Source organism: Callithrix jacchus, chromosome 10 (genome assembly GCF_049354715.1).
Source record: "Callithrix jacchus isolate 240 chromosome 10, calJac240_pri, whole genome shotgun sequence".
NCBI lineage: Eukaryota > Metazoa > Chordata > Mammalia > Primates > Cebidae > Callithrix > Callithrix jacchus.
In genome coordinates, this window is record NC_133511.1 from 98,159,901 (window position 1) to 98,174,052 (window position 14,152).

The window sequence follows — 14,152 nt, forward strand, 5'->3', positions numbered from 1 at the left end:
TAGGTACTAATCCCATTCAAGAGGACTCTGCCTTCATGACCTAATCACCTCCCAAAGTCCCCACCTCTAAATATTATCACACTAGGGATTAGGCTTCAACGTATGAATTTAAGGGAGACACAAACATTTATTCTATAGCAATCCTATGCAAGAAAAAGAGGAAAGGAACTCTAGCATGGTGAAGGAGGACAGCAAGAGGACACCTGTGCAAAGACAGAGAGCAACCAGTCCAGGTTACAGTGGTTTAATAGGCTCTGGTGGTAACTTCATCAACATAATGAAATTAATAATTATCAACTGTTTTTAAGTCACTAATAAAAGTTTTCTGTAACTGAGAAAAGTCTGGGGTTGAATTAGCAATTAATACATTAAAAAGAGGCTGAGTGCAGTGGCGCATAATCCCAGCACTTTGGGAGGCTGAGGCGGGTTTATCACCTGAGGTTGGGAGTTCGAGACCAGCCTGACCAACATGGAGAAAACCTGTCTCTACTAAAAAATACAAAATTAGCAGCCGGGCATGCTGGCACATACCTGTAATCCCAGCTATTCAGGAGGCTGAGGCAGGAGAACCACTTGAACCCAGGAGGCAGAGGTTATAGTGAGCCAAGATTGCACAGTTGCATTCTAGCCTGGCTACAGAGTGAAACTCTGTCTCAAAAAACAAACAAATAAACAAGGGGAAAAAAAACAAAATACATTCAAAAGAAAACGGACTGGGTGCAGTCTCATGCCTGTAATCCCAGCAATTTAGGAAGCCAAAGAGGGCAGATACCTGAGGTCGGGAGTTCGAGATCAGCCTGACCAACATGGAGAAACCCCATCTCTACTAAAAAATACAAAATTAGCCAGGTGTGGTGCTGCGTGCCTGTAATCCTACCTACTTGGGAGGCTGAGGCAGGAAAATCTTGGAGGCATAAGTTGCGGTGAGCCAAGATTGCGCCATTGCATTCCAGCCTGGACAATAAGAATAAAATTCTGTCTCATAAAAAAAAAAAAAAAAAACAAGGAAGCAATGGGGAAAAAGACAATCAAAGGTGGTAAGGAAAAATAATCACAGAATATTAGAGTAGTTCAGCTGTAAATCACATTTATGATTATATTATTACTCTACTGATACAATTAAGAGTATGCTAAACCATTTACAGAAGATGTAAAGGAGGAGAAGTTACAGCAAAAGATAAAATGGCAGAAGAGATCTCTTTTTCTGAATAAACTTTATTTTTAGAAAAGTATAAATGGTTTTGTCCTCTTCATTCTCCTTTCCTATAAGGAGTATAAATAACTTCTATAATGGAGGGGTAAATTTTATTGTATATGTTTTAAGTTGGTACAGAACCCTTTGACTAAGGTATATAAAAGCACTTCAGGAGGCTGAGGTAGGTGGATGATTTGAGGTCTGGAGTTTGAGACCAGCCTGGCCAACATGGTGAAGATCTCTACTAAAAATACAAAAATTAGCTGGGCGTGGTGGTGGGCGCCTGTAATTCCAGCTACTAGGGAGGCTGAAACAGGAGAATCGCTTGAACCCAGGAAGTGGAGGTTGCAGTGATCCTAGATCACATCACTGCACTCCAGCCTGGGCAACAGAGTGAGACTCCATCTCAGAAAAAGAACAGAACAGAGTAGATTAAATTAGAATGGATCAGCAATCTCCTCACATATGATAAGTTTTATAAAACTCTTGTTTTAATTTTATATAAATGTAAATGTAAATACATGTAAGTATACCAGAATACAATGTGAAATGTGTTTCTTACAGTGGATCACTGTCAAACAAGTTTTACAATGCTATTATAGACAGCTTGAAAAGGTGAGAAATGCACCTGTTTTTCTTTTGTTTTTGTTTTCATTTTTTTGACACAGGATTTCACTCTGTCACCCAGGCAGGATCACAGCTCACTGAAGGGCTTGACCTCCAGGGTTCAAGTGACACTGCCACCTCAGCCTCCCGAGTAGCTGGGACTGTAGGTGTGTGTCACCAAACCAGCAAATTTATTTTTTGTAGAGACAGGCTCTCCCTATGTTACCCAGGCTGGTCTCAAACTCTTGGGCTCAAGCAGTCCTCCTGTCCTGGCCTCCCAAAGTGCTAGGATTTGGGAAGCCATGAGTCACCATGCCTGTCAGAAGTACACCAGTTTTGAAGTTTTGTGGTAAAGTACAGATTTTTGTTATATGCTTTTGAAAAAGAAATATGCATTTTTGTGGATTCCTATAACAGAATCCAGAACAGATATGGATTAAAATTCTATCTCTTCTTACCAGCTGTGTGAATTCTCTGGCTTTCAGCTTCCTCATCTAAATACTCGGGATAATGAAACTTATTTCATAGGATGTGATGATTAAATTAAGGTAACATATGTAAAGACCTGGCTTTACATAGAAATCAGTTAAGAAGAAATGTGAATGCTTATTTGTATGTATAAAACATTGCTGTTTTGTAATTTTAAAAGACATGTAATATTTAATTTGAAGCTTCATCCATATTTTACTTTCATCAGATCAAAATATTCTCACATTTCAGTACTGCTTTTATAACAGAAATCTCTAAAAATGCCTATGCCTTCCCCTATCCTGAACCACAATTTGAACAAACTCAGTGATTCAATACAGAAGGGTTGCCATTAAAAAAAGCTGACCAAATCTTTAACATTTGGCATCAAATAGTTACTAATGAACTTCTGTAAATAGTTCAATTATTTATAGTAATTTATAACAATAAATGTTATTTATAATACTCAAATAATTATATAGTTATAATATATAAATATACTATATAACACATACTTTTTATTAATATTTCATTATTAAAATATATTTTTAAATAAGGCCAATATAATATAAAATGCTTAAAGCATTATCTCAGCATTCATCATCTTAATATGTATTACAAGTTTTTTTTAAATACTTTTTCAAAAGTACATAATAAAAATCTCTTTTTTATATAATTTAAGAAATATAAAGGTTTTTATGTCTTTGGAAGTATTTATTAAAAATTACATCTTAAATACTCTACAGTGGAAAGTAAGTTAGCCTATAATCCTGATAGGGGTCAGAGTAATAACACAGAATGGACAAATTATACTGTCATTCTACTTAAATTATTTAAGTTATTTAATTTGACCTGTAGATAGTCTCTTGTCTTCTCATCATGCCTGACTTTTAAGTGGGAGGTCTTCATTCATGATGATCCTTTAATGGAAGCAAAGCTTTCTCCATTTAACCCATGCTGTTATCAATCATGTACAGGGATAAATGAGCCTGTAAGATTTTGCCAGTATCACAAATGACACTGTGACCTGAGGCCAACATCTTTATTTGCTTCTCCAGTGATTCACTTCAGCAGATATTAACCAATTTTATAATCCATGAAAGGCAAAATTAAAGGACACCATCCATAAAACAGAATAATTCCTATCAGCAACAAAGTGATGTGTGTATTATCTTATAAATTATATGGCCATACAGTGTGGTAATGTAATGAAGGAAAGATGGTAATAACCAAATGCCTAGGGCAAACGCTAATATGCATTTAATCACACAGCATGAAGCCATTTGTCACTACAGTTGAATGCATGTGTACATAAAATACATGAGTCACGTCCTTATTGTTATACTATAACAGCATCAATTTCACACTATCATTTCACATAATAACAACTGCTAGGCTTTGACATTAGCTAAAACATTCGAAGAATATAAACACAATTGTCTTTTGTATGTTTACAAAGTTTTTAAATTTGTGATTTTTCAGCAACTAAAACATTTTTCCAAAAAAAATTCTTTGGTAAAGAACCGTAAGTTTGAAGTTGCTTTTTTCTCAAATATCACATAAGTTGATTTCATCATATTGTCTTTATTCTTATGAATACTCTTATAACTTGAAAAGAATGACAACTCAGTCCTATAAGCAAATCTCCTTCATTTATAATTATTAATATAGTATAGAAATATAAAATATAAATGGCATTTGTCACAAAAATTGAACCCTTGTGTGCAAAATTATACCCACTAATTATACACAAGCTGGTGTATGTATAGAGTAAAAAAGATTGAGAAAAATCAAAATATGATCTAAAAACATATAAACATGAATTATATGACCTTGGATTACTATATATAACTCCATCAGGACCTTTTATAATCTAATAGAATTATAAATTTTACATTTCCTAAGGTATATCCCCCTATAAAGGAAAGAACTGTAAGATCTTTTGTGTCCCATATAGCACAAGTGCCAAGCTGGAATTGATTACATTTACACTCATCAGATTCTATCTTGTAGTAGCAAAAGTTGCCTTAACCATTAGACTGCAAATTCCTTGACCAGTGGCCAAGTCTTACTTACTCACTTTTGTATTCTCATACTGTCAGATATAATAATTTACAAAAGGCAGGTACTAAATTAATATTTGTTGCATTGAATAGTAAACTGAGTTGAATAGATCACTCATATCCTTTGGAAAAGGCAAGAGAAGGATACTTGAAAACCATGAATCAAAGAAGGTAGCATGAACAATCAGTGTTTCCTATAACTGTGATAGATAAACTTTTAGAAGGATATGACAAAGCTAGAAAGACCTAGAGAAGAGTAATAAAGGAAGAGTATTTATATACAGATTTTTAAAAATTAATTAGACTTCTCACACACAGGCAATAAATAACAATGATGTAATTTAATAAATCTTTCTGTTTAAGAAACTACAGATAGTACAGATTTGATGGTACAGACCTTTTTTTTTTTTTTTGAGACAGGGTCTCACTCTGTCATTAAGGCTGGAGTGCAGTGGTGTGATCACAGCTCACTGCAGCCTCAACCTCCTGGGCTCATGAGATTCTCCCATCTCAGCCTCCCAAGTAGGTGGGACTGCAAACACATGCCACCACATCCAGCTAACTTTTGTATTTTTTGTAGAGACAGGGTCTCACTATGTTGCCCAAGCTAGTCTAGGCTCAAGCAGTCTCCCACCTCAGCCTCCCAAAGTGCTGGGATTACAGGCCTGAGCCACTGTGTCTGGCAGAGCTAATCTTAATCTCAAGGTATTTACAATCTAGAAAAGTGGATAAGGCACATATTCAAATAAGTTTCACTCAAGACATGGCAACACCAGGCATGATATAAAAGACATGATAGATAAACAAAAAAGGGTGCTGTACGTGTTCAAAGAGTTCAAAGTCATGGTGCCCAAGCCTCATTCACTTCATCTGTAAAATAAGAATGCTAAACTAAGTTTAATTTTTGTATAGTTAATTTTTAAACATACTATCTCATTGCAAAAACAGTTATAAGTTCAAAAGAAATTAGGCAAGACAGTATCTAAAGCAATTCTAGCTACCAAATTCTGATCTAATTAACCTATGGAGATGAGATTTTAGGCTACTTAGAATTCCAGAAACAGTTAATGGAGAAGGATTTTTAGAAATATAAAGACGGAATGCTTAGCCTTAGGGGGGAAAAAGGGGAATAATACCCGTCTCTTTCTTAGAGAGTACAGTGAAACATAAGGTGAAAGGGCCAAAATACAAAAATCACTGCGTTTCCAAAGAGATCAATTATAAAATCAAGTATAAACCTGACCTTGTTAAATAAACTTCAAAATACCAGAACTAAGAAGAAACTTAAATCCTGAAAATATTAATGTAAGCAAATAAGGGAAACAAAGAAAAGGAAGTATTCATTCATTTAACAAACATGTATTGAGTCTCTTCTATATTTAAAATGTAATGATTTTTTTTTTTTAAATACAGACACCCAGGCTGGGGACGTTGGCTCAGTCCTGTATGTAATCCCTGCACTTTGGGAGGCTAAGGCAGGAGGATCACTTGAGGCCAGGAGTTCGAGATCAGCCTAGACAACATAGTATGACCCTCGTCTCTTAAAAAAAAAAAACAAAAAAAAAAAACAAAAAACAGAAAAATTAGCTGGGTGTGGTAGTGCACACCTGTAGTCTAAGCTACTCAGGAGGCTGAGGTGGGAGGATCACTTGGGCCAGCGAGGTCGAGGCTACAGCTAGCTATGATGGTGCCACTACACTCCAGCCTGTGCGACAGAACAAGACCCTGTCTCAACAAAAAATAAATACAGACACCTTCTTCTCAAGGAACTCTAGTAAAGAGATACAGATATACAAAAATAATTATAATATGATGTGATCATGTGTGAAGAAGGAAATCAAGCATGAGAAAATCTGGGGTAGCTTGGGAAGGTCAGTTTGCGCAAGGAAGGTGACTTCTGGGCTGAGACTTAAAAGATAAGACATAAGTAAAATGAAAAATTAGATAAGTTTATTTTAAAGGGAAAAACAGCATAAGTAAAGTCACAGGTGGAAGAAACATTATTTTAAATGAGGAACTAAAAGTAGTGTAGGGAGACTAAAGTGTAACAGGTAAGACTGAGAGAAGATGAGATGAAGCTTGAGAAACAGGCCAGTCTTTGGGGGTCTTCTGTGTCATGTTAAGGAGGCTGAACTAATATCATCACACATTTTGCTTTATTATACCAAATGCCTTGCCCTATATTATCTGTTTAAACATATTTTTAAATCAGATCAAATTCCATCTCCTCTGTGAAGCTTTTCTTACAAATCCCACTCACACAGATTTCTCCTTTTCTGAACTATACTTATTGTCAGATCATATGATTAGCACTTTATTGTGTATATTGCCCCATTCTGTTATTGTCTATTTGACATGATTTTGCACCTTATTTTATCCATTTATAATGCTGCCCATAAATAATGTTATTTTTTCATTAACTATTTCATGTTTGAAGAAGTCTTATTAACCTCCAAGTGGGGAAGAAAACCTTGAGAGCATAGTGAATACTTGACGAACATTTTTTAAATTGCCATAAATTATATAAAATTACAAAAATCACTTTTAGTTTCTTAAAATATTTACACTATTATGAGTAAAACATTCTCTATTCACATTAAAATCTTTACCAAATTTCTCCTTGTTTTTAGAAACAAAGGGAAAATTATATATATAAATTTTAGAAATTTAGAAATACTTAAAACGAGCTGTATAATATGTGTGAAGAGATTGAGAGAATTGGATATTCTCTCCATAAAGATCATTATGAAACCATAACATGAAATAAGCTACTAAATATACTATAAACTCAGCCACTCTAAGGCAACATACTAGAGACCTTTGGATCAAGTACATAAACACTAACTTGGGCCATCTTACAAATAAGATGTAGGAAAATCCTTTAAGAATTTTATAAAACACTATAACTTTTAACTAAACTAAACTCCAAATTTTTTCAAATATGAAACAAGAATTGCCAAAATAGCTTAAAAAAAAGTTGATTCCAACACAGCTAAAAATGTACTGCTCATTGAACTTAACTGAAAATAAGTTTCAGTTTTATGTGAAATTAATCAGTGCTAGAAAACCTCATAAAGGTTTTTCTTATTACTAACAGAAAATTTCCATGGGTCATCAGGAAATTAAGAAAGCTGAATGATTTCCTGATGTGTTTCTCTGCCATGTCAACATTAGCAAATGAATTAGGAAAATAATAAACAATTTACAATAAAAATTTTCACCTAAATGTACATTACAACAAAAACATTTCTACCTTAATTATCTACATGATTTCCCAAAGTGTGTTCTAAGGGGCACAAGCCCCACTAGATACATTTCTAAAAACAGGTCCCACAGTCAAATAAATCTGGGAAATGCCATACATTAACTCCCCATTTCAGAGATAAGCAGTCCCATTAGCTTTGTTAGAACCTGTTTAACTTTAATCTATATTTCCCAAGTTTACCTTGACCATAAAACACTTTTTTTAATAATTCATAAGGCAAGCTAATATTCTGGGGAACATGAATGCCAAGAACATACTTTGGAAAATGCTAATCTACAAAATTGTTCTAAATTCACTAGTTCTTCCTTCACTAATGGCCTAAAGATTGTAAAGAATAACTCCCCAATTAAAAAAAAAAAAACTGTTCTCAGTCAGGTGTGGTGGCTCATACCTGTAATCCCAGCACTTTGGGAGGCTGAGGCCGTGCAATTGCTTGCACTCAGGAGCTCAAGACCAGCCTGAGCAACATATCGAAATCCCATTTCTACTAAAAAACAAAAACAAAAATTATCCAGTTGTGGTGGTGTGCTCCTGTAGTCCTAGCTCTTCAGAAAGGTGAAGTGGGAGTATCACTTGAGCCCAGGAGGTGGAAGCTGCAGTGAGCCAAGATCATGCCACTGCACTCCACCCTGGGCGACAGAGCCAGACCCTATTAAAAAAAAAAAAAAAAGCACACACACACACACAAAAATCCCCACCACTGTTCTTATTCAGCTGTTACCAGGACTGATAAAAGAACATAATCCATCAACAAAGACATTTACCATTGCATCAATAACTTCTTTCAACTATAGCCCTAACACAATTTCCCAAAGTGTGTTCCATTAATAAGCACAGCACAAAAAAATAGGACCTCACAGTCTAGTGCAGTAAAACTGCAGATTGTGATTCATTCATGAGTCAAAAAAATCAATGTAATGGGTCTTGACCAGAACTTTTTTTAAAAAGAAAGTCTAGACTAGTAAAAATAAAACAGAAAACATATGTGTACACTGCTTATGGTTAAGGTAAGTATTGCCTCGTGTATTTTATAATATTTCAGGTATGGTACTGCATGTAAAATGTACTTCTTAATGTCCGCTGTAATCAGAAAAGTTTAAGAATGCTGTGAGTTCAAAAAAAAGTTGGGTTAAACAAGTACCTTTCCTGCAGGACATTTTAGAGCCCTTAATGAATTCAAGAGTATTTCTAGCCAGAAAAACCTTTTTTTGTTGAAGCATCTCACAGGACTAGTGCTCCCTGGAACACAATTTAGGAAATACTGCCTTTTGGAAACGGTGTACCTCTAATTAGGTACACTGTGTGTAGCAGATATACTATATAAATAACAGTACCCAATTCTCACTTCTTCAGAAAACTCACAATTAGACTTCTCATCTTAACTATAGCATCTTTTACAATTTGGTTAAACTTGCAATAACTTTAGTTTGGTTAGCATGAAGTAGTAATTACGCATCTGGGTTTCTAGCTCCACCACTGGACTGTGTAATCAGCTTCGCATTGTTGATCTCTTTCCCAAGGTTTTCTCACAAAGTATAAAGAGAATACTAGGAATACCTACACAGGGTTTGGGGTTTGCTTTTTATGATTAAATGAGATAATGTTCAGCCCCTGGCCTGTAATAAGCATTCCACATATGTTATCTGTTACTATTAGAATAACACTATCACTACACCAGTACAGTTATTACCTGATAGACAGTTAGAGCGAAAGAAACTGAAAACATGCTGCCGCCTAGTGGACACTCGGAATTCTAAAAATCCATCATTCGCTTCCTTACTGACACTACGGTATGAAGAAGCCATATAGAAATAAAAACGTTTTCTCAAGCTGCATTAACACGCCTTATAAATCATCAAAGTGGGGAATCTAATCTTCCAAAACTGAACAACTACCCCAAGGCAACCCTGAAACCTGAGAGAGTTGTAAAGACTCAAATTTGCCCATGAAATGGCTTAGAGAAGACACCAGTGAAGGACTAAAGAGCAAACCACCCACAGCATATTTGCTGATTCTCAGGTTGGGGTATTTCAGTATAGGTTTTTGCTTCAAAGTATAAAACAAAGAGAGCCATAGAAATTTATCACAACTAAAGCAAAATAACCAATAATCATTAATTCGAGGATCTCAATTAATGTAAGCAGAAGACTCCGTGGAATCCACATTTTCTTTCTAAAAGGAGTGCAGTGATCGTAAAGTTTCCCATAAATGCCTTAAAAGTTGTCACTTATTTTCAAAAGCAAAGTGAAGTGGAAGATTACAGCAATGACATGAATAATTTATTTTTATTTTATTTTTTGAGACGGAGTCTCGCTGTCTCCCAGGCTGGAGTGCAGTGGCGCGATCTCAGCTCACTGCAACCTCGGCCACCCGGGTTCAAGCGATTCTCCTGCCTCAGCATCCCGAGTAGCTGGGATTGCAGGTGCACACCACCACACCCGGCTAATTTTTGTATTTTTAGTAGAGACGGGGTTTCGCCATGTTGACCAGGCTGGTTTCGACCTCCTGACCTCAGGTGATCTGCCAGCCTCGGCCTCCCAAAGTGATGGGATTACAGGCGTTAGCCACTGCCCTAACCAAATAATGTATATCTATAATTCAGCATTATTAGGATTAGCAGGGCAGTCATTTCATTCCCAGTGAAATCCCATTTAAATTTGCTCGTGCAAGGCACTTTGGGAAAAACAAAATTACCAACAGAATAAAGAAAAAATAGAGAACTCTCCTTGGGAATTTACACACTTTCGCAATTGCACTAGACCTTTCCCACTACACTTAAAATATTCTGCAAAGTAACGTCCACCAAAGAAAAGTCGAGATTCACCAATAACAGTTCCAAGTTGCCAACTCTGAGCGGTCAGAGTTGCTTGAAAATTTTCACAAGAACAACCAACATGACTATTGCATTCACAAGGCAAACGCGAGGTTTCAAACAAAAACCCCCACCACACAAGGCACACGTACAGAAGGTGCTTCTCCACAATGAACAGACGAGCCCCTCATGACTCACCCGCAGCCTCAATCCTGCCCAGGCAGAGGTCCTGAAGGAGGCCTGGGGGTGGCTGCTTCTCCTGGGTCGGGAGCTTGGAAGATTCTAGACACAGCCCAGCAAAAGCACAGTCCGAGCCAAAGCAGCCCCTTGGCAACCAGAGCAAGGAAGGGTAGGCTAGGCAGAGAGGTACAGGGCAAGCCCATAAGTGGACCCTGGATGAAAAGATTAGAGCTGCTTCCTAAACAGCTCACTACACGCTTGTGACTGCTCCAAGTTACCTCAGCGAAGCGCGGCTCTGGCTTCTGTTGGCTCTTCCGGTTCACCTTTTCCCGCCCCAGGGCACTTCCGGGCGAAGGTTATTAGCCTAAAATAGGTGGGGGGAATCATGAGCATCTGGGGCAAAATATGATTGAATTTATTTTCTTTTTAATACAAGCTTCTGAAAAGATCCCTGGATATTTGATGTTTTTTTTTTATACAACAAGGAACAACAGGTACAATGTGCATTGGCTTATATATTCGGGTTTTTTTTTTTTAAGTCTTTGGAAAGATGAAAGAAAAACGAGTGTTGCCTGTGGGGAGCAATGGGAAGTGTGTGGATGGGAACAGGAGAGAGGGAGACTTCACTGAGTAGCTTTTTATACTTTTTGATGTTTGCTTCATGTGAATGTGTTATTCATTCAAAAAATAAATGTTGGCTGGTTGTGAGGGTTCACTGGCTCATACCTGTAATCCCAACAATTTGAGATGCTGAGGTAGGAGGATCGCTTGAGGTCAGGAGTTCAATACCAGCCTGGGCAACATGGTGAGACCCCCCCCCCCACCTTCTCTACCAAAAAATACAAAAATTAGCTGGGCATGGTGGTATACAGCTGTAATCCCAGCTATTGGGAGGCTGAGGTAAAAGGATGGAATGAGCCTGGATGATCAAGGAACAAGTGACCCGAGATTGCACCACTGTACTCCATCTTGGGCAATGGAGCAAAACCCTGTCAAAAAAAAATAGTTTAATTTTTGAAGTGAAATATTAGGGGAAAAAACTGTAGATCTAAATATATTGATAATCACATCTTTTCAAAGTACCTAACAATATGTTTTAGTATGTTATGTTGAATACTCAGTCATTCCGTACTAATGTAATATGTTTCAGTCCTACATTGTTTTTGCATGTTACCAAAATGTGAAAGAAGTGGTCCCTGCCCTCAAATTTTTAACCATGTTTCCCAGTAAAAATCTGTCTGGAATTCTTTTTATTTCCTCCCTTTCTACAGGCCTTTGCCCAGATGTCACCTTATCAGGGAGAACATTCCTGACTACTCCATAGTAACACCCAGGCACATCCCCTACTTTGACCCCGCCTTGTTTTATTCTCTGTAGCGCAATCACCATCTCATCCGGTATATTTATTAACTGTATCCTAGGACACAAGTTTCATGAAAACAGAGATGAATTTTGTTCACTTTTGCATACCAGATTCTAGCACAATGCCTGGCATATAAATGCCAAACAAAGTCAAATGAATGAATGGATGGACCATGACCTTTCAATTTGGTATTTACTAACCATAACAGCTATACTCTAATAATAACTAATATTTATGATCATTTACTATGTGCCAGACAATGAGCTAAGTGTTTTACATACATCATTTCATCTTAGTCTCCACACGATGCTATTACTATGTACTTTTTGCATATTAAAAAACTAAGATTTAGAGAAGCTAATGAGTTGAATGTAATCACCTCTGGATGCCCTTCTAACTCTATGCAATTTCCCCGATGATCAATGCTGTGGTTTGAATGTTTTTGTCCTCTCCACAATTCATGTCGAGACTTAATCTCCAAAGAAACCATATTATGAGATGTGACCTTTAGGAGACGATTGAGTCATGAGGGGAGAATAGGATTTGATGTCTTTATAAAAGGGTTTCCGGCCAAGTGTTGTGGCTCACGCCTATAATCCCAACACTTTGGGAGGCCAAGGCGAATGGATTACTTGAGGTTGGGAATTTGAGACCAGCCTGGCCAACATAGAGAAACTCTGTCTCTACAAAAAATTAGCCAGGTGTGGTGGTGCATGCCTGTGTAATCCCAGCTGCTCAGGAGGCTGAGGCATATGAAGCGCTTGAACCCACGAAACAGAGGTTGCAGTGAGCTGAGATCGCACCACTATACTCCAGCCTGGGTGACAGACTAAGACTGCCTCAAAAAAAAAAAAAAGTAACAACTTAAAGTAAAAACTTAAAATGTTTAAGGACTTAACCATTATTTTCACTTTGGCGATATCATTTTCATGTCATGGTACATGCGAACATTTAAAGAAACCTGACTGTTTCTATTAGTAGTTAGAAACTGTATATATGAGCCAGTAATGGTGGCATACATATATAGTCCCAGTTGCTTTGGAGGCTGAGGCAGAAGGATCACTTGAGCCCAGAAGTTTGAGACTGCAGTGAGATATGATTGCGCTACTGCACTCCAGCCTAGGTGACAGAGTGAGGCCTTGTCTCAAAAAAACAAGTTTAGACCCCTGTACCTCTTCCTCCACTTGCCTGGCATATCCTGACTCTACCACCACCAGCAGTTCTCTTTGCCTTTCTTTGTCCATGCTGCTTCCTCCACCTGGATACTCTTTACTGTCACTAGGCCTACCTAAAACACTTTCTCATTTTTTAAATTTCAGTTCACAGGTCTCCTCTTTGAAATTTCATCACCTCTCCACTCCCACCTAAGTAGAACTAATCATTCCCTGCTTGGTGCAATCACGCTACTGTACATACCTTTATTGTAGTATTTATCACAGGCCCTTGCAATTGTCTGTGTACACTTTCTCTCACCTAATAGACTGTGAACTTTTTGAGGACAGGGACTTTGTCATATTTGCTTTTAAAGCTTCAATGGCTAGCACAGTGGATGGCACATAGCATAGTACTTAAGAGCAAACGGCTTGGTGCAAATCTTACTCTGCCATTTACTAGCCCAGGCATTTGACATCTCTATGCCTCAAAATCCACATTGATAAAATGGGAGTAATAATGATACAGTATGGTCATTCCTAATCCAAAAATCTGCAATCCTAAATGTTCCAAAATCTGAAACTTTTGAGAACCAACATGATGCTACAAGTGGAAAATTCTACACTGGACTTTATATGACAGACTGCCATCAAAACGTTGTTTCACACACAAAGTTATTAAAAATATTGTGTAAAATTACCATCAGGCTATGTGCATAAGGTGCACAGGAAACATAAGTGAATTTTGTGTTTAGATTTGGGTCTGTAACCCAACATATCCCATTGTATATGTGCAAATATTTCAAAATCCAAAAAAATCCCTGAAATCTGAAACACTTTGGGTCCCAAGCATTTTGGAGAAGGGCCACCCAACCTCCTTACCTATCTTACCTACCTCTAAGATATAAATATGACAGATAAGGTGCATAAAGTGCATAGCACTGTGCTTGGCCGATAGTAAGCATTTAAAAAGTGTGAGCTGTCGTGCTAGCATTAGTATTAGTATTTTAGACAAGGTCTCACTCATCACAAAGCTGGAGTGCAGTGGC

General features: G+C 37.2%; 1 protein-coding gene across 5 annotated transcripts in view; it reads right to left on the reverse strand.

Moving 5' to 3' along the window:
* The window catches only part of CCDC73 (coiled-coil domain containing 73), a 196,477-nt gene extending 185,591 nt beyond the window's left edge, over positions 1 to 10,886 (reverse strand). For 4 of the 5 annotated variants that reach the window (XM_035262301.3, XM_054240729.2, XM_017977993.5 and 1 more), the window contains exon 1: positions 10,608 to 10,886. The gene's annotated coding sequence lies outside the window, so the exon portion shown is untranslated. Of the gene's footprint in view, positions 1 to 9,158; positions 9,328 to 10,607 lie in introns of those variants that run through there. The other variant, XM_078340811.1, reaches the window with a different exon arrangement.
* Positions 10,887 to 14,152: the final 3,266 nt, after the last annotated feature.